General features: G+C 44.9%; 1 protein-coding gene across 2 annotated transcripts in view; it reads left to right on the forward strand.

The window, feature by feature from the left end:
• The window catches only part of MXI1 (MAX interactor 1, dimerization protein), a 57,852-nt gene that overhangs the window by 29,476 nt on the left and 5,662 nt on the right, over nucleotides 1-22,714 (forward strand). The window lies entirely within an intron of this gene.

Consider the following 22,714-nt stretch of genomic DNA (forward strand, 5'->3'; position numbering starts at 1 on the left):
CTAGTGTTAAATATTGTCCAGCTAGGGACTGGCAAGCATTGATGGATTTAAGATAGGCCTGATATCAACTGTGTGAGTTGCAGATTCTGCCTTGATTCCGTGACTTGAGCTGAGGTCAGCAATACTACCAGGACAGGAATATCACGAGGACTGACTACTGTCCAGCACTTTGGTATTCATATTATTAGCAAAACGAGTATTACAACCTGTGCTTCCCATGATGCCACCCTTTTCTGAATATTGAACGGCTGTTCACTTGGTACAGAATTTGTCTTCCCATTCCCAGTTGGTGTAATTTCACCTCTCTCTCTTCCTCTCCTTCCATCTCAGCTATGAGCCCTAGTCCCTACTCATTCCAGGTTGAGGACTCCTAACCATTAGCCTTCTTAGGGCTTTACTGCAGGACTTCCCATTCCGAGGCAGTGTGTTCCAGCTCTGTGTCTCAGACTTGTTTTGCAAGCCCTTGTTTTTCATCCTTCTGTGAAGGGCACACAAGTGATCACATTGTGGGGTCTGTACAGGCAAATTCCTGTATCTGGGATCTTTGGTCAGGAGCCTGCTGCCTCTGGTTTGGCATTGTCTTTCCCTCAGTGCAGGTGCTGTAACCTGATCAGTTATGCACATGTGCAAACCCAGCTGGACCCTGTAGTGGCCACGCTGGGTTTGCAGTGTTTGTTACCAGCCATTTGGACAGGGAGCTTCATCCCGGAAGCAGTTCTTTGCGGATTCCACAGCGTTGTTTTCTGAGTTGAAGGGGAGACCTTCCTGGTTAGATTTGCACCATGTTTTATTTGCAGTGTCGTTAAGTTTGTCAGTGTCTCCAGACTTAACTGTTGCAAAGATAAAAGCCCTGATACTAATGGCTTTGTGGCTGGCAGGTGCTCATTTTCCCTGTTATTTGCGATTATTCCTTTTGAATCTCACTGTTATCTCCATTATTGACACACACTGTAATTTTCAAAATTGTCCACTATTAGGTCTCTGACTCTGTTTTTTTTCCCTCCTCTTGTCTGTGAACAGCAGCCTTCTTATGTGCAGTTAAATTTTGTTTTAACCCCTTCAGCAATTAGTGTTTCTTTCAAGCCGTGGTAAGAGAATACTAGGAAAACAAAATACTCTCCTCCTTTTTGAATACACAATTTAACTTGGACTCAGTGTTGCAGAGCTGATGACATTTCAATGTGTCAGAATTAAGAATCTTGGACTTCTTTGATGTCAAAAAATAACTAAAAATATAGTAAAATATTAAAGTGATGTTTTATTCTCCATTCCTTTCCTTAGTCTTGAAATATTTCATGAATGCTCCAGTGGTTCTGCTAAAGAGCTGTTTGATTTGGTACTGAATATTAACTGTAATATTTAAGTGATTCTTCTTCTGCTTTGATTTGTTGGATTTTTTTATCTTAAGAGATCACAGTGACATTTATATAAGGGGCTTTGTTTGATTTATAAAAGATTAAAGTTAATTTATAGTTATTATCTGCCATTAATCCTCATGTTGGAAAATTGTTTGTGTTTTTTGTTTAATGGGTATGTGTTTCAGTTTATCTCTGCCCAGGATGAGTCATAGCTTGCATTTAAACAAGAAACCAGTATTCTGCTTCTCATCTGCTGCAAGGCATAACTAAAATAATACTTTTTAGTCCTTTATGATGCCTACTAAAAGTCTAATTCGTAAACAACACCCCGTCATTTTCTAAAAGAAAACACAATAAAGGAAGTGACTAAAAGATGGACTTTGGTCATGTAATAGCTTCTCAAAAAAGAAAATTAAAACAATTCAGGCTTAAGTTAAATGGTGTGTGTTATACAGATAGCAGAATTAACTGTTGTGTGAATGTTTTAGACACATGCCAATTTTGGAAAGATGTGGTCAGTGTGGTATTAAGAAGAGATACATGGCCCTGAGATGGCTTTCCTCTTGCTCTGTGAGGTGACATTACTGGTAGACCAACATAGTGATGGTGCCTGTCAGAAAAGTTCCATCTCCAGATATAACAGGAAAGGTGTTTGAAAAGCTAGAGATCAGATGTTAAATAAAACAAATTATACATTTTTCTGTATAGCCTAGATTGATCTATTTGGTTTTGGTAACGATTGCATTGTTAAACAGAAGAAGGAAGGAAGCCAAAGCTGAGTAGTTGGGTAAAGAATAGGTTCTTAGGACAGATATTTCTCATGAACAGATATTTCTTACGGTAATGGTAATTTGGTTCAAACAAAAGATTGATCCAAGGAGGGAAAGAGACCTTGGGAGAAACACTGAAATGAGAATTTTCTGATGAGATCTCTCACAGAATTCCTGGCTCTGCATAAACACCTCGTTTAAAATGAGAAAGGACAAAGTCTATAGGAGTAAAAGCTCATTCTAAACCAAGTTGCTAAAGAGTTGTGTTTAGTGTAAAAGCACAGAGTGAAGTGATGCAAGATCCTTTCTCTGTGATATGTTTTGAGATGATCAGAAACAAAGTGAAGACGCCTAACAGGTAGCAATGCTCGAGTACTGTGGGTTTCAGCCTTTCTGACCCTTACCAGAATCCCTAGTCTACATTCTGTGATTCCCCACCCTTTCTCTGTTCAACGTCAGAGTCTGTTTATTGTGGAGTGTTTCCTCAAAACAGTTTCTCACGCAGAGCTGACTGTTATGCCAGGCTGCATGTTTGGGGGAGCAGATGAGATAAAGGAAAAGCCCTACTGAACATTTGGGAGGAAACTATGACCCAGGTCAGCCTGCACTGAAATACAGGACCTTCCGAGGCCCTGCAGCAATCATACAGTTTGCTTCCATCTCTAGAACAGGAGCTTGAGTGTTTCTGTTAGCAAAATGCAAGAGAAGGAGGAGGGGAAAGCATTTAACATACGTAATTTAAATAGTTCTAGTATTAAATAGTGCAGGCATGCTGTTTAGGCTGGGAAAACTAGAGGGAAGAGAAATGAAAAGCGTAGTTAATCCTTGCTACTCTGAGTAGACGTGGATGATTGTGCTTTCGTAGTGCTTATGTATACTTGCCAAGGCAATCTGATCAGTGTTTGTCTTGAACCAACTAATCAATGTGGTGTTGAGTCCAGCGCTATTTATCAGGAGAGCTGGAACAAGGAGCTAATCCAGTAAATTTCATTTGTTTTCTGAAGAGAGCTTTGTTTTCATGTTAACTTCATGTAGCAAACGTTGACAGTACATATTGTTTTTCTCATTAATAAAACTTGGAACCTGCAGCAGTCAAACCATGGCCTACACAGCTGAGCATGCATCTTTCTTTGACACGTCCAAAGGTCAGAGCATGCACCGATCCAACTTGCTTCTTTTGGGAACTGTAGCTAAACACTCCTGTCTCCGTGGCCAGTATGGAACAAGAGCTGGAAGCAGCTAGTTATCTTTGACTGTCACTTGGATGACAGATGTCTCTGTTTTCAGCTGGGACTAACAATTTTCAGCAGAGCTGAAGCATGTTTCTCTAGTTTGGGAGATCTGGATAACTTATTACACTGCTGTGCCTGTTTTTGCTTAACATAGAGAGAGTGGAGCCTGCAGTTTGTGGAGTAAGGCTATCAGAGAGATATTCTTTCTGGATATATTTAGACTCAGTAATTATTTAGCGTCAGTCTGCCTTTTGCTGTATTGTATTTATTTCTGTGCATTTCTCTGGGAACTCACCAGTCAGATGCTGTGAAACTGGTATCAGTCTCTGGCTGACCACCACCCTTGTTCATGTGAAGTGCCTTCTTGTGCAGAAGCAGCGTTTCCATTCACTTACCACCGAAAGTCTGCAAAGGCTTTGTTTCACATTGGCTGGGCAGCAGAACATTTTGAACTCTTGAGTAAAGCTGCTGAAAAGGGACAGTTAGTCTTCGTGCCAAAATTCGAGGGAAACAGAGTGATCCTCACTTTGTTGGAAGTCCTTCAGTGCTGGTTGTATTGGAATTTCTAGTTTCAATATGATTTTTTTAAAATTCAAAGTGGTGCAGTGAAGAATGAATGCATGCCTGCTCTTCTTTCTGCTCCCACATCTCTACACCTCCCTTATGAATCCAATAGTAGTTGGAGCAAGAAGAGGAAAAAAGAACAATACTACTATTTTGGATAAACTGTCACAAAGCAAAATGGTTTTTGTTTCAACCACGTTGCACAATAAAATCACTGTTATAAGCCAGTTTTCAGAAACAGATATTTATCACAAAGCCCTTCTCAACTAAGATGTGTTTCAGAGACACTTTGTGATGTGTTTTCCTCCTACAGCGTAGAAAGAACTGTCAGCACAGTCTGCTTGGCCTTGCTGTAACAGTCTGAGGCGAGAATACTTTTGTCCTCTCGCCTCCCAGAAGGGAAACTTTAGAGGAAACCCCCATCTTAGAAAGAAACCTACTCTGCAGGCAGGTCTCTCCACTTACTGCCTGAGTTCTTGCATTCAGCATCCTGTCCTTAAGACTTCCAGAGTAGTGAATAGAAGAGGTATCAAATGGCATGTTACTTATTATAGTTATTTACTGCTTTCAGGAGCCAGGAGGGGGGCTGTTAGCCCCTGTGGATGCGTAATGAAAGTAGCTGTATCTACTTAGATGGTATCTGATCGTTGCCAGCTTTGGTTCTTGAATCTCTTCCCAAACTTGTATCCTGAATTTCCACTTGGATGTGTTGCCACCATTGTTTTTCAGGCTGACTCCTCTCCAGTTAGGTACATTCATGGATGTCCTTAAAAAAAAAATTAAAGACTGGCCAAATCCCCTCTGTAATCAGTGAGTTTGGACCAGGGAAGAATCTGGCCTCAGGTAGGATGCCAAGCATTCAGCTTTCCTGGCTCAGTTTTGAGCTGTGTCAGGGTTCTGTACTTGCCATCTCTCTCCCAAGTGCATCCCTGGAGACTTTGCAGGCTATTTTTTTATTGTTTTCCTGGGGTGCTGTTTGTTGAGGTGCCAACAGCCAGAAATCCTGACGTAACGACTCTTCTTGTTCAAGTGACTAACGTTGCTCATGGGCCAGAAAACATTACTGGCTAAAAGCCACTCAGGGAGTTGTAGGATGAGGTAGCAGGAATATAATTTTTGAGAGAGATTACCTGTTAACTACAATTTTCAAGACTTTGTACTCTTGGGGCAGAAGTTGGAGTTGTGTGTTCTGATCTATATCTGTTATGTGTGTTGAGGGTGCTGTAGCAACATAGGCTGAGCAGACTTGTGACAACCAAAGGAAATTCAGTGTGGGATAGGAAAAGTAAGCAGGACCTTTCTGTATGTGGCCCACTTTTACCAAAGTATCACAAACTTGAGAACCCATAACCTTATAATATGCCAAGGGGAGTGGGAAGGGTCAGATACACCCCCATTTAACAAGTGAGGAGCAGAAACACACATGGATTCAGTGTTTGGAATAATGGGCATGTGGGAAGAAGTTTGCACCGACCCACTCCCTTGCTTTGTTGATCCACATCTCCAACCAGTTGCTTGGGTTTTCTCCCCTTCACGAAATTTCCCCTGTCCCACCTCTGCTTCCTTTAAAAGTTCAGACTCAGTCCTTAGGACCCTTTAGTGTCCCCCTGTCAGTGTTGCCCAGAGCTGGGAGTACTGCAGAACACTGTCTTGCTGCCCTTGTAACTTCTTCTGTCTGAAAAGAGAAGAGGGGCACAAAGTGAAGGTACCTTTGCTGCTGTGGGTGGTTGATGGGACCTGTCACAGTACGGCACCTTGTTTTGGGCACTGTGGTGAGTCATGCACATGTGTAACCATGTCTGGGAAATGAAAGCAAGGGGCCTTGTCTCACAGATGCTTTGGTTGTTTCCTGGCTGCAAATGGTGCTGGTCACCCCGAGCAGTGTGCAGAGCAAATACACCAGACAGGTTTCCTCTCAGACAGTGCATGTGACAACCATAAAACAATTAAATGGATGATGTACAACCCAGAGTCAGGTTGTTTCCCATGAAACCATAAGGTAACATGAACGAGGTTAAGTCAGGACCGTGGCAGAAGCCAGCACTAGCTGGTGTCATATACTTGCCTTCCTTTCTGTGTCTCTTGGGAGTCTGAATTTGTGTAGAAATACAGATTATTTCTGCCTAGTGCTTTTTGAGTTTGCTCTTTGGTAAATCTTTTGCAAAAACTCCTTTTTCAGAGGTGATGTTTGAGACTGTCAGGTGCAGGCCAAATCTCATATGAAGGTTTTGGATTTGTCTGAGTCCGAAGGAATGCAGAGGAATCCCAGAGCAATGGCATGAGTCAGGTCTTCTGCCCAATATTCCATTAAAAAAAATTAAGGACAGACTTTTGAAAGTATTCTTTATGTGTACACTGCTGCCTGAGCATCACTTCTCATTAGCTGTGTGATAAGATTTTCTGTCCCTCTTGCCTGTTAATTATTTACCTTTGAGAGTGCATTCATAAAGCAACATGTCTTCTCTCTGGAGAAGCTTTTTGCAAAGGATGGATGTTTTTGCTCCTATTTTTTTTTTCTCCAGAGTTTAAATAGAGAACTTTAAAACTCAAGGTGAGAAAGGGATTGCTCTGAATGGGAGATTTTGCAAATGAGCGTGTTCAGCTCACGGAAGGGGAGGCAGGAAGAGTGATGTGGCAGATACACAGTGATCTTGTAACTGCTTGTACAAGGGTTTCTGCCCAGGAGGGGCTGAGGAAAAGAAGGAGGCATAACAGAAATTGGCAGAAAAAAGCTTTCTCACTGAAACCTCCAGTGGAAACAGGACGTGAGCTTGTAATGCAGCTGGTTTCATAGAAACAGGCTCTGAGTGGTATCAGTGGGTTCACGCATGGTCCAGGCTGATAACAGTTTGTCTGATGAGGGTGTGGTTTTTATCATGGTAGGTAGTAAACAGCTGCACAAAACTTAGTCATGCTTATAAAGTCAAGTGCAGGCTGCTGTCTCTGGGTTGACTGGTTGCTGAGCTAGGATGGAATATCTAAAAGCATCTGAATCATTTAGAAGCACAGCTCTTAATGACTCTCAAATGAATACTTGCTCCTTCACTTGGGTAATTGTTGCTCCTCCCTAGTTGTCTCTACAGTGCTGTAGTTATGCCTAGTCATTTAGAGAGCAGTGCCAAGGGTTCCTGTACTGAATGGCTCAGTGTCCAGGACAGTGAATAATGCCACAACAAAAGGAGGGCATTTGATAGATGGTGCTCTTCATGTGCATAAGTGTGTGTGTGTTTTTTCTAGAGAAAGGGCAAGGACCCTTCTGTGAGACTGAAGGCTAGAAAAGCCACATGCTGGTCAGAGGGGATACGTGTAAAGGAAGAGGAAGTTGATGCCAGGTTCATTTTTGCTGCTTATTTGCGTCCGGGGAGATGTCCCTGTGAGTAGTCTGGGAGAGAACAGGAAAAGAACAGGAGGATTCAGAGGTGAGATCAGCCTCGAGGAGCACACTCTGTCCCTAGCCTTGAAGAAGAGCCTGGTCAGCCAAGAGCATCTCAGGACCTGAGAACAGGCAGCTGCCAGCTTTTCCATCTGCTACCGCAGTGTTTTCCTCTGCATTTCCCACTCTGAGCTGGATTGTGCAGGAGGGATTGCTCTGGCTCTCCTGGGAAGCTCTGGGTGACATGACTTACACATTTCCCTCCCAGGAGGGGCTTCCAAGTACTACTTAAAGACAAAACCTATCAAAGACTTGGTATAGTTCAGTGATTCCACGTGGCCAAAGTGTGGTCCTTAGGTGGGATGTGTTCTGCTCCTTCTGGAAACTCGGTGAAATTCTTCAAATGAGAAGGAGGGAGCAATGTAGCAGGTTTGTTGTAGAAATCAGAGGGTAGAAAGAGCTTGCTTTGTGTCTCCCCTGTGTTTCATTCCCACCTGTTTGGCTTTGTTCCTGAGGTGGGTTGAGTTGTGGGTTGCTCAGTCAGATTTTGCCTAGCTGTATGGGAATCTTCCATACAGTTTGGAAAATGCCATTCATTAGCTACACTTGGGTAATGTCAAGAGGCCAAATGTGGGCTGAGTTCTCACATTTGCACAGATGCACACAGTTACGTGCAAGCGCACACAAAGACCCTGCAGTTAAAACCTACATGCCCGTCTCTTTTTAACAGAGGAAGACAGCCCCAGCTGTGTATACAGCTTTGGTGTGTCCCTTTGATCTGTGTTTGTTTCCAGTGTTTCTCATAGGCTGGATCCTGGCGCTCCTCAGAGCTGGCTGCTCTTTTCCATCTTTGCAGCTGCGTAACTGCATACAGAGAAACTCACTGGGGTGTAACTGGTTTCAGCAGCTTGGGGTGGGGGTTCCTCTTCCCTTCAACCCTTTCTGTTTGCCTTGCTCCTTTCCTCGCCAACTCGCACAGCAGGAGATTGTCTTATTCTGCTAGTAGAAACTGCCTTGCAGATGCCTCAGGATCCTCTCTTTTACTTTGACTACCTGCTCCCATATGCATGGCATTACTGCCCTTTTCCAGCTGTGTGCAGCAGCTACCAGTGCCACTCTGGAGCAAGTCTTTTGCTCTGTCACCAGGGTCAAAATTCTCCTTTACTTTCTGGAAGCTCACACTGCCCCTGCAGCTGGCTCAGGCCCTATGTCTAAAGGAGAGTAAGAATGCACTCTTCTGACTTAGGTGGCGTTTTGTGAAGCTGACAAAGATGGGGTTGAGAGGGGCTCATTTGGTCTGTACCCTTGTCCCCAGACAGAGGAAGCTCATACCTAAACCTTTCCTCACAGATGCCCATCCATCTTGGCCTTAAAAGCCTTTGCTAGCAGGATGGCCTGGGGGCACTGCAGCCTGATTGCCCTGATAAACTGTTGTGGCTGCTAGAAAGTTTTTTTCCAAATGTCTAAAGAAGAAAATTATTCTAGCATTGTTTTAGGAGAGGGGGAAGGGGAAGCTGTCCAAAGTGCGTGTGAAGTGCGTCTGTGTGTGTGAAGGGGAGAATCCCACACGCTGATCACCTTTCATAGCAAGAATCGCTCTGTTAGACCCTAGAAGTGTGCTGAGGAATTATGGCTGAGATAAACACAAAGGAGGGAAAACAATAAATTCATCTTTCCCAATGCATGTGTTTGGTACTTCACCTACAGAGAAGAGTAACTGTAATGCCAAGAGAAGAGGGAAACCGGATGGGAATGGTTTGTCTCCGGTGGATGTTCTATGCAATGTGACCCTTTAGGAAGTACGCAGAGCCTGTTCTCTGAGGTGTGACCTCTTTTAAACTTTCCTTGGCTTGGAAAAGCAGCTTACAGGCTTGGTGTTCACTGGGAAAAGCACATATGGGGGGATGTGTTTCAGTGAAGGGATTGCAAAGGGGGAGAAAAGAGAAATCTCATGTCTGTTGGTATGTACTTCAGGAAAGGGTGCGGAGGCCCTCTGGAGTCATGAGTGTCTCTTGGAGTTTCTTTGAGCTGTTGGCTTTTTTTCTTGATGATCTCTGAGAAAAATACATGTGATGGGGAAAGAACAGAGTGGGAAGGAGGTTATATTAGGGATTGGGCACATTGTAAATAGTTAGCAGTAGTGGGAATGGAAAGCTATTGTACTAAAGTAAGAAACTGATCAGCCCTCCGAACTGGCTCTCAGGTCTGTGCAGACAGTCCTGCCTTGCACGTCCTCTCAGCTGTCCAGGGAAAGCAAATTGCATTAATTTCTTAGAGGCTTTTTTTTCATATCTTTTTTAAAGGAGCATTTATTAAAACTGTTCTGTTATTTAAAGTGAAAAATGTGATTAATTTTGCTAGCTCTTGTAATCTCCACTGCAACTCTGGTGATACCCTGTGAATCTCAAATCCCAGCACCTGGACTTAAGTGTTTTCTATTTCCCACATAAAACCAATGTACGAGCCACTCTACCCTCTGTACTTACGGAAAGAAGAGAAAGCATCTTACGTCGGTATTTATGTTTGGGGTTTTATTTCATGTGATGTCTGAGCATCTCTGGTATATTTTTTTTGTGAGGCCTAAATCCTAATCTTTTGGATGCATGGGATTAACAGTAGGAGATCAGAAACTAGAGGTTTTAAAGAAAGAAAAAAAATTATGACTGCTTGATTGTAAAGTCAACAATCATCCTGATTCTGACTAAACTCTGTGAACTTTGCTGAAACTGCATCTTGGGAAGCTCTTAGGACAAAGGTACGAGGAGACCTCAGGTAGTTTTTTCTGCATTTAGGGAGGGGAGCAGTGAGGGGTTATTGATCCGTCTGAAGAAATGTGGCCATCTTGCACTCTGGGGATTATTAACTAGCTGAGAAAGCTGAATGAATTAACTTCCCAAAGTGTCCTACTCTCTAGGCACTTCACATACCAGTGTCATTGCTGAGCTACATGAGCACCTGAAAACCAAGAGTGGATTTAGCTGTGCACTACTCCATGAAGGAATTAGGATTAGCTCGGTTTTGTGGATGAGTGGTGGGTGCTTCAGTTCCTCAAGGGATTTACCTGAGGTCATGCAAGCTGTCTGTGGACAGGGCTCCTGACTCTCACTTAAAGGTCTTGCCTGCTGCATAACCCTTTCGTGCTTATGGAGAGAGCTGAAATGTCGGCTCTGTTTTGGTTCCTGCTTCGCCCTTCCTGAAAGTGCATGCAAACTCAGCAAGCTCCTGGCTAGCACAGTACTAGCAAAGAAATCTGTGCTTCTGCTTTGTCATTTGGATCTTGTGGTGAGAAAACCCACGACAGACTCTCCCCAGGTGAATGGTTTGCAGTAAAAATGGTCTTTTTTGTTGTCGTTCTTGTTTGGTTCTTTAAAATTTAATTTATTGTTCTTAACACCAGTGGTTTTTGAAACCAACAAGGAGTGATCCCAGGATGGGGTGCTGTATGGAAAATACCTGACCATGAAGCAGTAATTTATCTTGCCTGAATTCATAAGGCCCTGTGAATGACATAAGCACTACAAAATAACAGGGGAGGGCCGGTGTGATTGTGGTTATAATGCAGTGGCACTGCAAGTACTTCTGTAAGCTTGTGTGGTTATCTTCTTAATATTGTCCTGATGAGCAAGTGGAAAGTAGCTTCCACCAAACCAGAGGACTAGGTGTTCCAGCTCCTCTCTATTTATTATTTTTTTCAATTATTTTTCTTTCCAAAAGCTTCACATGAACCTTTCAGTGTCTGGTTAGTTCCCAGGTGGGATCCTAACCCTTTTCCTGCTGGGAGAATACAGAGCAAGTGAGCCTAAGGCAGCTAATCCTCCCAAAAATGTTAGTTTACTCAACTACAGCTGTTCTTGGTTTGGGGGAATTAAAATCGTATCCGCTTGTGGCATTGCTGACAGAGGCAGGGATTGTGATGTTCTTCTCCAGCTGATCAAGAGTTCCCTGGGTAGAATGTCTTGTGCTTAATCTGGTGACTTTTTGAGCCCCATTGGAAGCACTGGGAGTTTTGTAGTTGAGCTGAAAAAAAAGTCCAGCAATTTTCATGTCTTATGGATGCATTTTGTCGTTCTTCCTGCCCGAGGAAATGGTTTTTAAGTGTCCAGCTTCATGCTTTTTCCTTCCTTGGGGTTTGAGCAGTCTTTTACAACTCTTGGCCTTCACACTTGTCCAGAGGAGAGAAAGAAAATGCAAGAAAAGTGTCAAGGGTAGTTAAAGGGAAAGGGCAAGATGGGGGGTTGTTTTGGTGGTGGTGGCTTTTTTTTCCCTGAAGTTTACGTCCTTTTGATTTTCTAGTTGAGATACACTGCTCCTCTTTGAAAGAACTGTATTGACAATGAGTTTGTACTGGCACCTCACACTGTTTAAGCAGAAGCAAGGTTTGTTTCCACACTCTCTAGTACCTCCTTTCAGAAGCTCGTTTCTTTCCTGGTAGCTCCATAAGTGACTCATCTGCTGTCATAGTGCTGGGAGCTGTGCTTCTTCATTTGGGTTCCCCTGCTGAGTAACATATAGTTAACTTGAGTTAAAGCTGTTTGTCCCTTAATGTTAACTAACTCCTAGACTTTTGAAATACAATATTGTTGTTCTTTATGTGCAAAACCCCATATCCAGTAGGAAAAATAGTGCTATGATCTCTGAAGTTCTCCTTCCTAGTGCTTTTTTCCAAGCATACATCCAGTGGTGACCTTGAGTGGTAATTCGTTTTTCCTGGGAAGTCTGAGGTTAAATTGAAAATAATTTTACAAGGTGAAATTACATGCACTGCTTCCTCTGTTCCAGATGCATGCCCTCTATACCTGAAAGGTACAGGAGATATTTGATGACTCCTTAAATAGTTCTGACAGTGTGAAGAGGTATTAGATGAAGAGCACATGCTTTCCTTCTGGCATAAAAGATTTTGTGTAAACAAGAATTCCAAATGGTCACATTCTTAGAATATTTCTTCACTTGGAATTGTGATAAGGAAATTGAATACAGCTTCAGAAAGGAAATGTGTGGGGTGAAAAAACTCTGTCCTATCTTAATGAACAATTAAACTACTAGTACTGAAAGATAGTTTATGTGTGTAACTTAAAAATTATGTTAATGGCAAAATGTGTGGTACCAGATCAGAAAACATTCTTCGTGTCTTGATTCCCTGCTCATTATTTGGGCTCATTATTTGGAAAACAGGAAATATATTTTCCCAAGTAACAAGTTGGTAGCATCCTTTGCTCTTTCATGGATGGACAAAAGTCCATCTTACAAAGCAAGTGGTTGCTTCTTTTTACTATTTAGTAGTATTACTAGTTTTAAAACGGACTATATTTAGTAGGCCCCTAAGCCCAGGGTCTCTTTCACTGGTGTTGGGAACAAAGGCTCTGGTCTGAGTGAGGTACTGCCTATGCCTTTACTCTTGTGACATCCTGTGGACCCTGGGTAGCTTTTCCACTGTAGCCAGGAGAGTGATCCAGGGACATTCTCCAGCTGCCTGGTGGAAAGCTGCCTAATATCTCAGGTTCTTTCAGTCTTGGTGCAGGTACATGGTCTTCAAGGATATCTGCAGATCTCTGCTAATTCATCTGGTTCCTGGTCAGCACAGTTTTTGATTTCTCCTTGAGAGGCTGCAAGGACTCCATGGTAGTAGAGCTGAACTGGAGAGCTCTTCCTGTTACCTGGCAGGTTTAGAAGCAGTTAAGAATGAGAGCATCCACCCTTCTTGGTGTCTGGCTGCAGAAACCTTACAGGAGCCTGAAATACCTCGTCATTTCTTTTCAAAGGCATAGTGCTTAGCCAGGGAACCTCAGAATAGCTGGTGAGTTTGGAAAATCTTGGCTATCTTTGCCAGTGACCTAATTCTAGCAGTAAAGCTGCAAATCCATAGGTCTCAGCAAAGCAGGTTACTGCCTCGTGGTGGTCGGGGCAGGTTGGTGGTGGATGACACAGCCGGCACGGCAGTGGTGTGGAGGAGGGCGCTGCGCTAGTTGGAGCAGAGTTGCCAGGCTCTGCGGTTGGGAGCACGCTGCCTATCCCTAGAAGGATGATTATAATGGTATTAGTGAGAACAAGGGCACAGGACACTGTTGGCTATTTAAAGAACAGGTCTATTTTTAACCACCTTTTAACAAAGAGATTTTTTTAGGTTGGGGCAGTTGGGACTTTATAATTAACCAACCTGGGTTGCTCGTTGCTGTTTACAGCTTGTTTTGCATGTTCCCTGATAGCCAAGTTCAGGTTTGTAACTACATCTTCCTGCCAGGGTAGCAAAACTGCAATACCTGTGTGGTTGACAGTAAGCATGACTGAAAAGTTGATGCCAAATGAGCTTGTGGGAGAGGTACCTGGATGTGACCATACCAATGGCAGTTCAGCTGTGTGTTAAACTCCGTCCGGACGAGAATGGGATGCAGAGCATCGATGGCCTGTGATGGCTGTAGGGCTTAGCATAGTGTTGTAAGCACAGCTTAGCCTAAAAGGGCTTTAGCTGGTAACACCGTGTGTTGTGCTGCAGTAAAGTTCAGTTAGTTGTATTCACCAGGGATTAAAATACTTGATGGGTACCAGCCAAGATCAATAATAGCAGATCCTCAATGTATAACTTCAGGGGGAGATTAACTATTATAAATAATAATAACAATAGATTCTGCTCCAGAGCATCTGTTACTGGTTGATGTAACAACTAGTAACAACTGTCCAAATTGCTTTCAAATAAAGGCAGAAAGCCGTAGAAGAACCGGGAGGAGGGAAGAGAAAACTGGTAAACGGGCATTTGGATGAAAATGAAGGGGTGAGAGAAAATGCCAGGTGTTGATTGACTCCATTCCTCTGCTGGGCAGGTGGCCACCTATCCTGCTCTCATCGCCTTTTCATTGTGAAGCATGGGTGGTTATATTTGACTGAGTTGAAGTAGTCGGTCTCGTTGGTGCCTCTGAAGATCAAAGCAGTTGGGAAGGGATCAGCAGTCATGTTACTGAACAGTTGTGAGTTGATTCTGGAGGAGACACCTTCTAAAGTGGGATCATTTTTATTACTTTGAGCATCAGTATTCAACTCTTTTTTTTTGCCATTCTTTTAAGCATCCTAGTTTGGGAAGTCACGGGATTACAGGTAGTACTATTATTCTATTCATTTAAATTAAACTTCTGATTTCTAACCCTCTAGTTCAAAGAGGAAAAGCTTCCAAGATATTCAGCAAATAGAACCCAAAGGCCCAGAACTTACTGTGTGAATAACAATAGCCCCAGATACATCACTTCAGCTTTAGAATCAAAATCTTGCTGTAGTCTGATTGTTTGTTAGCTGCTTGATTTAGGATTTCTGATTTGATTTAGGATCCTGTTTAGGATCCTCAATACAGTTGCACCTGGCAACTGTATTCTTGTTCCAAAGAGTTTCCAATCCAGTAGACTGTTGGAGAAGAGGACAGAAACAAAAACCTGGGCAGGCTGTGAGGGATGGTGGGCAGCAAGAGCAGAGCAGACAGTCCAGCCTTTGCTGGTCAGAAGACGAGGGGAAGAGGAAGGTAATAGAGACTCCATGTGAAATGAGAGCAATCCTACTGCCTGAAGTGCCCTCTCAGATGAGAGCTGGACCCTGAGTCTTCCAGAAGTGCCCTGTTCACAGCTGTGTCTGCCTTGAATCCTGGAAGTGAAAGCTCTCTCACATGCCCACAAACTCAAGGTGGTTGTAGGCCAATCTCTGCACCCCTTAACAACATGAGTTTCACTTAATGTCTGCACAGTGTGGACAGGCTTATCAGGACTTGGGAGATAGAGCTGAAAGTGTCTGTTGTCCCTCCATATTGCAGCCCAGGAGACCCCTGTCCTACAGGAAAGCCAGATCCCTCATATTTGACAAAGGCATTGGAGACTGCCTGGTTTCCCTTCCATCTGGCCCTCTCTTCCCCTTTTTTGATTTTGGAAAGCCTTGAAGTAATTAATTTGCCTTCAAAATCATAAGGAAATTGGGAAAGCCCTCTCAGTAATAATTCAGTTTTATACCTGGAAGGATCTCAGGAAAGGGATAGCCCTTGACAGTTGAGTGACGTGGAGAGAGGTGGGGTGAGCATGCCTTCCTGCAGGCTACAAAGACCCATGTTGGAGCAGACCAGGGGTAGCAACAGACCACTTGGCACAAGGTTTGTTGGCATGCAGCCTCTGTTTGCCAAGAGCCTGAAGCTCTTTCGAAGTTGAAATCAGTGAGCCTTCCCATCTAGGAGAGCTGGGGGTAGAAGCAGTTTCTGTGTGCCAGCTCTGCGGCAGGAGGCCGTGCAGGGCGCGGGGACAGCTGAGGCAGGGCTGTAGGACAGCCCCTTTCCAAGCTTATAATGGAGAGTGTGGCAGAATATTTTTGGTTAAAATCCTTGCTTTCTGCTTACCTTAAGGCTTACAGCATCTTTTGCAGATGGGGTGAATGGTTTGTGTGCTACAAAACTGGCTGTTTTTTCCAAGTATTTCAGTTGCTTGGTGAGATGTTTCCTTTCCCAGTGCTCCTTATCTTGAGTTTGTGACTGAAGTGGCCTTTGGACAAAACGCTGCTGCTGCAGAGTGCCTGAATATGTTGCTGTTTGTATTTCATTTATGCTTATGGGCTTCAATCAGGATGCTGCTTTCTTGAGTGCCATACCACCCCTTATCTCCCTGTTAAACAGCGTGTCACGAAGCAGAGGTGCATTTGATTTGTGTGACTTTGAAAAGCTGCATTGCCTTGTGTTTTTTTTTTATTTTATTACTATTATTGTTCTTACTATTGTTTAACCTTAGGTCCCTTCGTTCGTGGTTTATTTTTCATCTGCCCTTGATTTGAGAATACGGTTGGGTGCATGTTCATTAACTTCTGCAGACAGGTCTGGTATGGTTAAGATCAGGCTGAAAACGTTGTCCACAGAGCTTTTTTGTTCCTTTAAATTCCAATTTATAATATGTTGTCAAGTCCTTTTATTGTCAGTCCTAAATTTTCATTTCTTTGTTTATTTTAAACAGTAGAAAGGCTTAAAAAAATACATAAAGGTTTTTTTTTTTTTCAATTACCTTTTCATGGTACATTTTATTAGCATTTGGAATGCAAGTACTCCTACGTGCCAGGGAGCCATCAGTAGAAATTGGCTGGAAACAAAGAGGCAAGTGAGCAAGTGTCTCCTTCAACTGGGAGCAAATGCAGGCAAACAAATGACGGTGAGAAGAGACCTGATTTAAAATCAGAAAACAAGGCTTGTTCTGAATGATTTCACAGCTCAGGTGGAGAATATTAACTTTTAGCTGCATATTTCTGAGCTGGATTTCCTTCTGAAGCGTGTGTCTCGTCCCTGGCGCCCCGGGGAGTCAGGGTGAGTGGGTGTGAGTGTGTGCGGTGCCGTCTGGCCGGACGCCACCGAGGCTTCACTGCACCCGGCCAGAGGGTTCGCGGCTATTGCATAATGCTCTGCAGCAGAGACAGCACGGGCTCAGACCCCATTCCTCAGCCTTGGCAAAACCTCTTCCTTGGCTGGAGGAGTAAAGCAGGGGGCTTTACTGTTGCTGTATCTAGGGGTTAGGGACAAGAGTAAGGAAAAAACATTGTTGTATGATGGCTGTGAGGATCAGCAAGCCTCTGACCTGGGAATTGCTTTTAGAGGGAAACTGTATTTTCCCCCCTTTTCCCATCCCTGTGGTTTTTGCATGTGTTTCTCATTACTTTTATCTCAAAAGCATTCTCGTCCAGTGAATTATTGATGTGGGGTCACTTGTGTTTCTCCAGGAATTACTTTCTTTAACCAGTGATCTCTCCTGAATTTTTTAAGCAATCTATTAGCTCTGAAATCCAAACAAAGTTGGTGGTTTCTAATTTCAGGATTAAATCAGACTTGACTTTGAAAAGGTGTAGAGGGAAGAGTAGGAGGGCAGAGGGGAGGGGTGATAATGGCCTTTTCCATGTTAGGATCTTTCTTCTGTTGATTCTTTTGGTGCTGCTTTTGGTTTGATGAGATTCCGTGTTTTTTTAACATCTCTCAGCAAGCATCTGATTTAGCCTCAGTGAGACTTGAGCATATTCCTAATGTTGAGCACATGCTTAAATCCACTGTTGAATTCAAGCCCTATAAACCTGCAGGCATAGTACAAAAATATCTGGGAAATGCTTTTCTTTTCCCTCGGATGCTCCCTTCTTTCAACATACAAAAATCAGAATTCAGCATTTTGAAATGCTGCTGGAGGCGAGTTGGTCATTTCCTGCTGGGAGGGAGGCTTGATCTTTTAAAGATGGGAAGAGAGCGTGTGTGTGTGTGTTTGTGTGTGTGTGTTTTGCAGATGTTGGGACTTTGATTCAGCAAAGTATATCAGCAGTGTCTGACAGGGGGATAGTGTTGAATCTGGTAAACCTGCTGCTTCAGAGCTGAGTGTGCATGTGTGCTGGTTCACTCTCCTCAGCAAAGTTTCTTGTCTCAGTTTCCATCACTTCTGCCCATGGCAGAAACTGGCAACCTCCCCACCCCAAATCTAAAACCTGTCCTAGGAAAGAAGCTGCAGTCTCTCCAGGGAGGTTTACATTCAAGGATGGCTCCCTGATAGTCCTGCCTGCAGCCATTGCTGCATCATTTGCAAGAGGAGGATGGATCCAGGCAGGAGAGTCTTCGCTTACTTGGCAGGGGTTGCACAGTGCTTTGGCTGAGCCCACCACTGCCCAGGAAGGGAAACTGCCAGTGGCTTTCCAACCCTTGAGGCTCCTCAGTTGTTGAAGGTAAGTAGGTTTTTAGCCCCCGTGTAGTCACTTTGTGACCAGCAGGCACAAGGCTTGGAGATGCCACCCCAGGTCCCTTGACTCTCTGAGGACTTGCCAGGCAGATAAGAGGCTGATGGCTTTGTGCCCAGCTTGCTCTGGTGCAGAGTAGTGGGGTAGGTTGATTCCTAACCAAACCCCTCCAAAATGCCTTCAGAGAAGTGGGGGAGGGGAATGGGAAAATGGTTTTGCATGCACACCTTTTTCTGCATTGCAGTTTTGATCCAGGCAAAAAGGAGCCCAGATCCTGCAGTGGGATTTGGGTGCACGTTGTACAGTGAGACAGCTGAAGCTGTGAGCAAAAAGCACGCGTAAATAAAGGCTTCCTCCCCGTGCTTTATATAATCAGAGTGGATGATGTCATTGGAAGCTGGAGAGGAGAGCAGGCTGTGAAATTACAGCCCTCTGCAGCCAGGCAGAGCCAAGTGCAAGGAGGGGCTGCATGGAGCAAGGGCCAGGCTCCTCTGATAGAGGCTCAGGAAAAAGGGCCAGGAGCTCAGGCTTGGAGGAGAGCTGAGAGGGTAGAAGTAGATAACCAGAAGCTCTTGCACAGACACAAAGAGAAAGGGGGGAGAACAGCATGTGCCCAGTGGGGCTGCAGTTTTAGGAGTCAGCACCCCCATCTTGCATATGCAGCCACCTCTAGCTTGTTGTGGATCAGCTAGCAGGGCTTATGGGGCCTCTGAGCTTCGTCATCCCCTCCTGGCCTATTTGTTTATTGAGCTGACATACCTTTTCTCACAGCAGCTCCTGGCAGAGAAGAGAGGGCAACCTCACTCTGCTTGCCCTCCACATCCAGAGGAACTTGCTTCTGGATTCCTCCTGGCCCTGCACAGGGAGGAAGCAGAAGCAACAAAGGAGCTTTGTCTTAGCCAGAGCTGCCAGGTGGAGCAGGATGAAAGGTTGTCCTCATCTCTTTGTGACAGAGGCACATGTTGGGCTGTGGTTTTCTGAAAACTCTGGGGTGCTTTTCTCCTTTTTGGACCACTTTGTTGCCCCACATGGGAATCTCCCAACAGGAGTCTTCCTATCGTGCTGAGCAGGAGGAGGACACTGAGTTGATCTCTTGGGAAAGAGAAAACCCCCCTCCTTTCAAGTCCTCCATGGCTTCCTTCAGCACATCCAGTACCTACCATGTGCTCAGGATGCTGCTGTGAGAGCCTGATTTTTTTTCCAAGGCCACTCAAGCTGGAGAAAAGGCTCCAGCTTCTTCTGTCTCCCCTGCAGCTATCAAGCAAAGGCTTTGGCATCGGCTGAAACTGGAGTTCTCCTTCTGTCATCCTCTGTCTTCCCCTGGATGAAGGCAGCGAGAGGCTGCAGCCCTTCATGCCAAGCCTGAGTTGTTTCTCTGTTATATAACAATATGGGCATTTAGACTTGTTTTTCCAGATATTGGCAGATGCGTCAAATATTGGCATAATCCAGTGGTTTACATGGAAAGCAGTCTGGCTCTGTCTGGAGCCTGCACAATGCTGGTATTTTCATTGAATACAAGAGACTGCAGCGTTGTCAGAGCCACGTTGCAACAGAGTCCAGGTAAACAAGGAGAAAAGACATTCGTGTCAGGGCCTGAGCTGTGGGATTACAGCTGTCCAGGTACAGCTCCAGGACCTGATAAGGAAGATTAATAGGTTTGTGGTTTGCTTTCTCTCTGGAATGGTTTTTTAGCTGAGTTTACTGTGATACTTTTGAGCTCCTGAGTTCTATTTCTGGATTTTATTGAAGGCATCCTTCAGTGCGTCAGGCCTACCTGTGTATTCCATGGTTTAAGAACCCATCATGGTCTGCTCAGGCTGTTAGAAGTTCAGAGCGATATGGGGCTGTGACCAGCTTGGACTTTCAAAATAAAAAGGCACAATATTGAAGGGGAGAGAGCTGGGGATGCTGCTGGATTTGATCTCTCGTGTGCCAGGATGGTTTGTGGGCTTGGCTGCTCTTTGCTCCTGAGTGGCTTTGCCAGTGTAGGGACGTGAGTGCAGGGGCTGCTGGGCCTGGCTTTGCCCACGCTGCACTGGGGTTACCCCTAAAGCCTTGTGCATTTCTCTTGGTTAGGCTGTGATTGGAGATGTAAATACACTTAGGTTTGCAGTGGCCTCAAAACTCAGTGTGGTTCACCCTGGAGTGAAAAATAAGGGGGAAATCCAGCAGCAGTGCAGAAGGGATTGCTTTGATCAAACCTCACCCAAAGCTGCCAGGGCTCAGCCCAGGCCGCCCACCCCAGCAATATGCTCGCTGCCCGAGCTATGCCCTGTGCTGCCAGGAGCTTATCGGCTCTGCTCACACGCTGGGTGGTAGGCAGGTGGCTCCGCTGATGCCTGGGTGCCCACAGAGGCCATCACCCCTGCTGCAGGCCACAGCCTTTGGCCACCGGTCATCGGGCTCAGCACAGAGCAGCACGTGTATCTTCACAGCACCAGTACAACACCTCTGGGGTGAGCCTAAGTTCAAAATGACTGCGCTGTGACACCTCTGACTTGGTCACTTGCCTCTGTGGCCATTCAGAGAATCTGTGGCATAGCCAAAAATGGATTCAAAACCCTGAATGTCTTTAACCACAAGGTCTTCCTCTTCTCTCTAGTTGCAACAAGTCAGTGTTCCATCTCTTGTGGGCTGATGTGAACTATAGTGCTGGTGTGAGCCAGCAATGCTTTTCTGTTAGTGGCCCTACAGGTTACCGTGGGCCCAGAAAGTGGTGGGGAATGGAGTTAAATCCACTTGGTGACCAGTCTTGGGGCCTGTTCTGTTTAGTGTCTTTATCAGTGATCCGGATGAGGGGATTGGGTGCATCCTCAGTGACTTTGCTGATGACACCAAGCTGGGTGGGTGCATAGATCTGCTTGAGGACAAGGTGGCTCTTCAGAGGGACCTGGACGGGCTGGAGCAATAGGCTGAGGCCAGTTGTATGAGATTTAACAAGGCCGAGTGCCAGGTCCAGCACTTGGTCCACAACAACCCCAGGCAACATTACAGACTTGGGGCAGAGTGGCTGGAAAGCTGCCTGGAGGGAAAGGACCTGGGGACGTTGCTCAACACCTAGCTGGATGTGAGCCAGCAGTGTGCCCAGGTGGCCAAGAAGGCCAAGGGGATTCTGGCTTATATCAGAGATAGTGTGACCAGCAGGTCCAGGGAAGTGATTGTCCCCCTGTACTCGGCACTGGTGAGGCTGAACCTCAAGTCCTGGGCCTCTCGCTACAAAAAGGACACTGAATTGCAGGAGTGTGTCCAGAGATGGACAATGAAGGTAGTGAAGAGTGTGGAGAACAAGTCTGATGAGGAATGGCTGGGGATATTTGGCCTGGAGAAGAAGAGGCCCGACACCATCAGTCCTATAGGTTTGATGTTAGTGGCGTTTGCCCTAGAGAAAGCTGGAAAGTTAAAGATGAGATTGGTATGATTAGTGTCTTTCCAGTTTGATTTTTGGATTATGATTTCCCTTTCCCCACCCCTCCAGTTGTAAATATTTAATGAAGAGTATGTGTTCTCCAAGGCCCTTGCTGGTCACATACAGCCCTGTGGCTGTTCTTGAGACAGAATGATGGACCCTTCGTAAAGAGATTTATAACAGAAACAGTGAGGAGCTCACAGCTACAGCCCTGCTAGCGAACGCTCCCCTGCGCTGACAGTTCATCAGCAAAACCCCTGACCCTTCCACCCTTAATCATCCTTGCTTGTCACTGACATAATTGCCTGATTACAGACTCCTCTCTCCCACCCCTTTCAAACGGGGTGCAATAGTGAATTTGAAAAACAAATGGAAATGAACTGTCCATGCTCTTTTTTTCTCCTTTATTTTGGTTTTTCTCTTCCCCTGCATTGAGATGGATCAGGCTGAGATTCAGTTTCTTTGTGCAGGAGTAGGGGCTGGGATAGGCTTTCAGGACTCTTTTTGCACCGCTGTTTCTTGCATGTGAATGGTGGAGCTGATGTCATTGTGTTATTGATTGGGATGACAAGTTTGGACATAAATCATTAATGTCTGGGAAAGAGAGAAGGAGGGGAAAAAGGCAACCCACACTTGATAGTTTTCCATAAATCTGCTGTTTGTTCCTTCATACGTGATTCAGAGGAGGTAGCAGGAACAGTTTTGCTGTGCAGCCCGAGGACGATGTGCTTTGCCGCTGCCGCCTGAACCATTTTTCCGCAGAATGTGTTTCCGTATTCTGCAGAGAATGGCACATATCAGCACCACTGTCATGCTGGAGCCTGTCTTTGTAGGTGTCAGCCACAGTCAGAAGTCTGCCCAGGGGAAGGTCTTGGATTCTCTTGTTCCCACAGACCTTGTACTCCCCAGCAGCATGTCAGACCTGGGCCCAAGAGGGAATGCAGTTCTTGGGAGTTATCGTCCCTCCAGCTCCTTTAACTTCCAGGGATTGTTTCAGTGGTTTGGGCTATTTTTCTCATTATCTTCTTAATTTTGTGCAAAAAAGAAGGTGCTTTGATGAGTTCATAGCAAGTGTCCCTGATCCAGCAATGCAGAAGCGTGCAGGGGGCAGCAGTCATTCGAAACTGCTTTCATAAAAGTTCTTCTCAGCAAAACAGATGGAGAGCTGAGGGAGAGAGAGAGAGAGATAGAGGAAGCCTACAGGATACTTGTACTGTTTGCCTGTATGCCTTGCCCCTGCACAAAGTTCATCCAGGTGAGTCAGATTATCGGTTCAGACAGCAAGAAAATAAACAGCATCTGTC

This window comes from Colius striatus, chromosome 8 (assembly GCF_028858725.1).
Source record: "Colius striatus isolate bColStr4 chromosome 8, bColStr4.1.hap1, whole genome shotgun sequence".
NCBI classification, from domain to species: domain Eukaryota; kingdom Metazoa; phylum Chordata; class Aves; order Coliiformes; family Coliidae; genus Colius; species Colius striatus.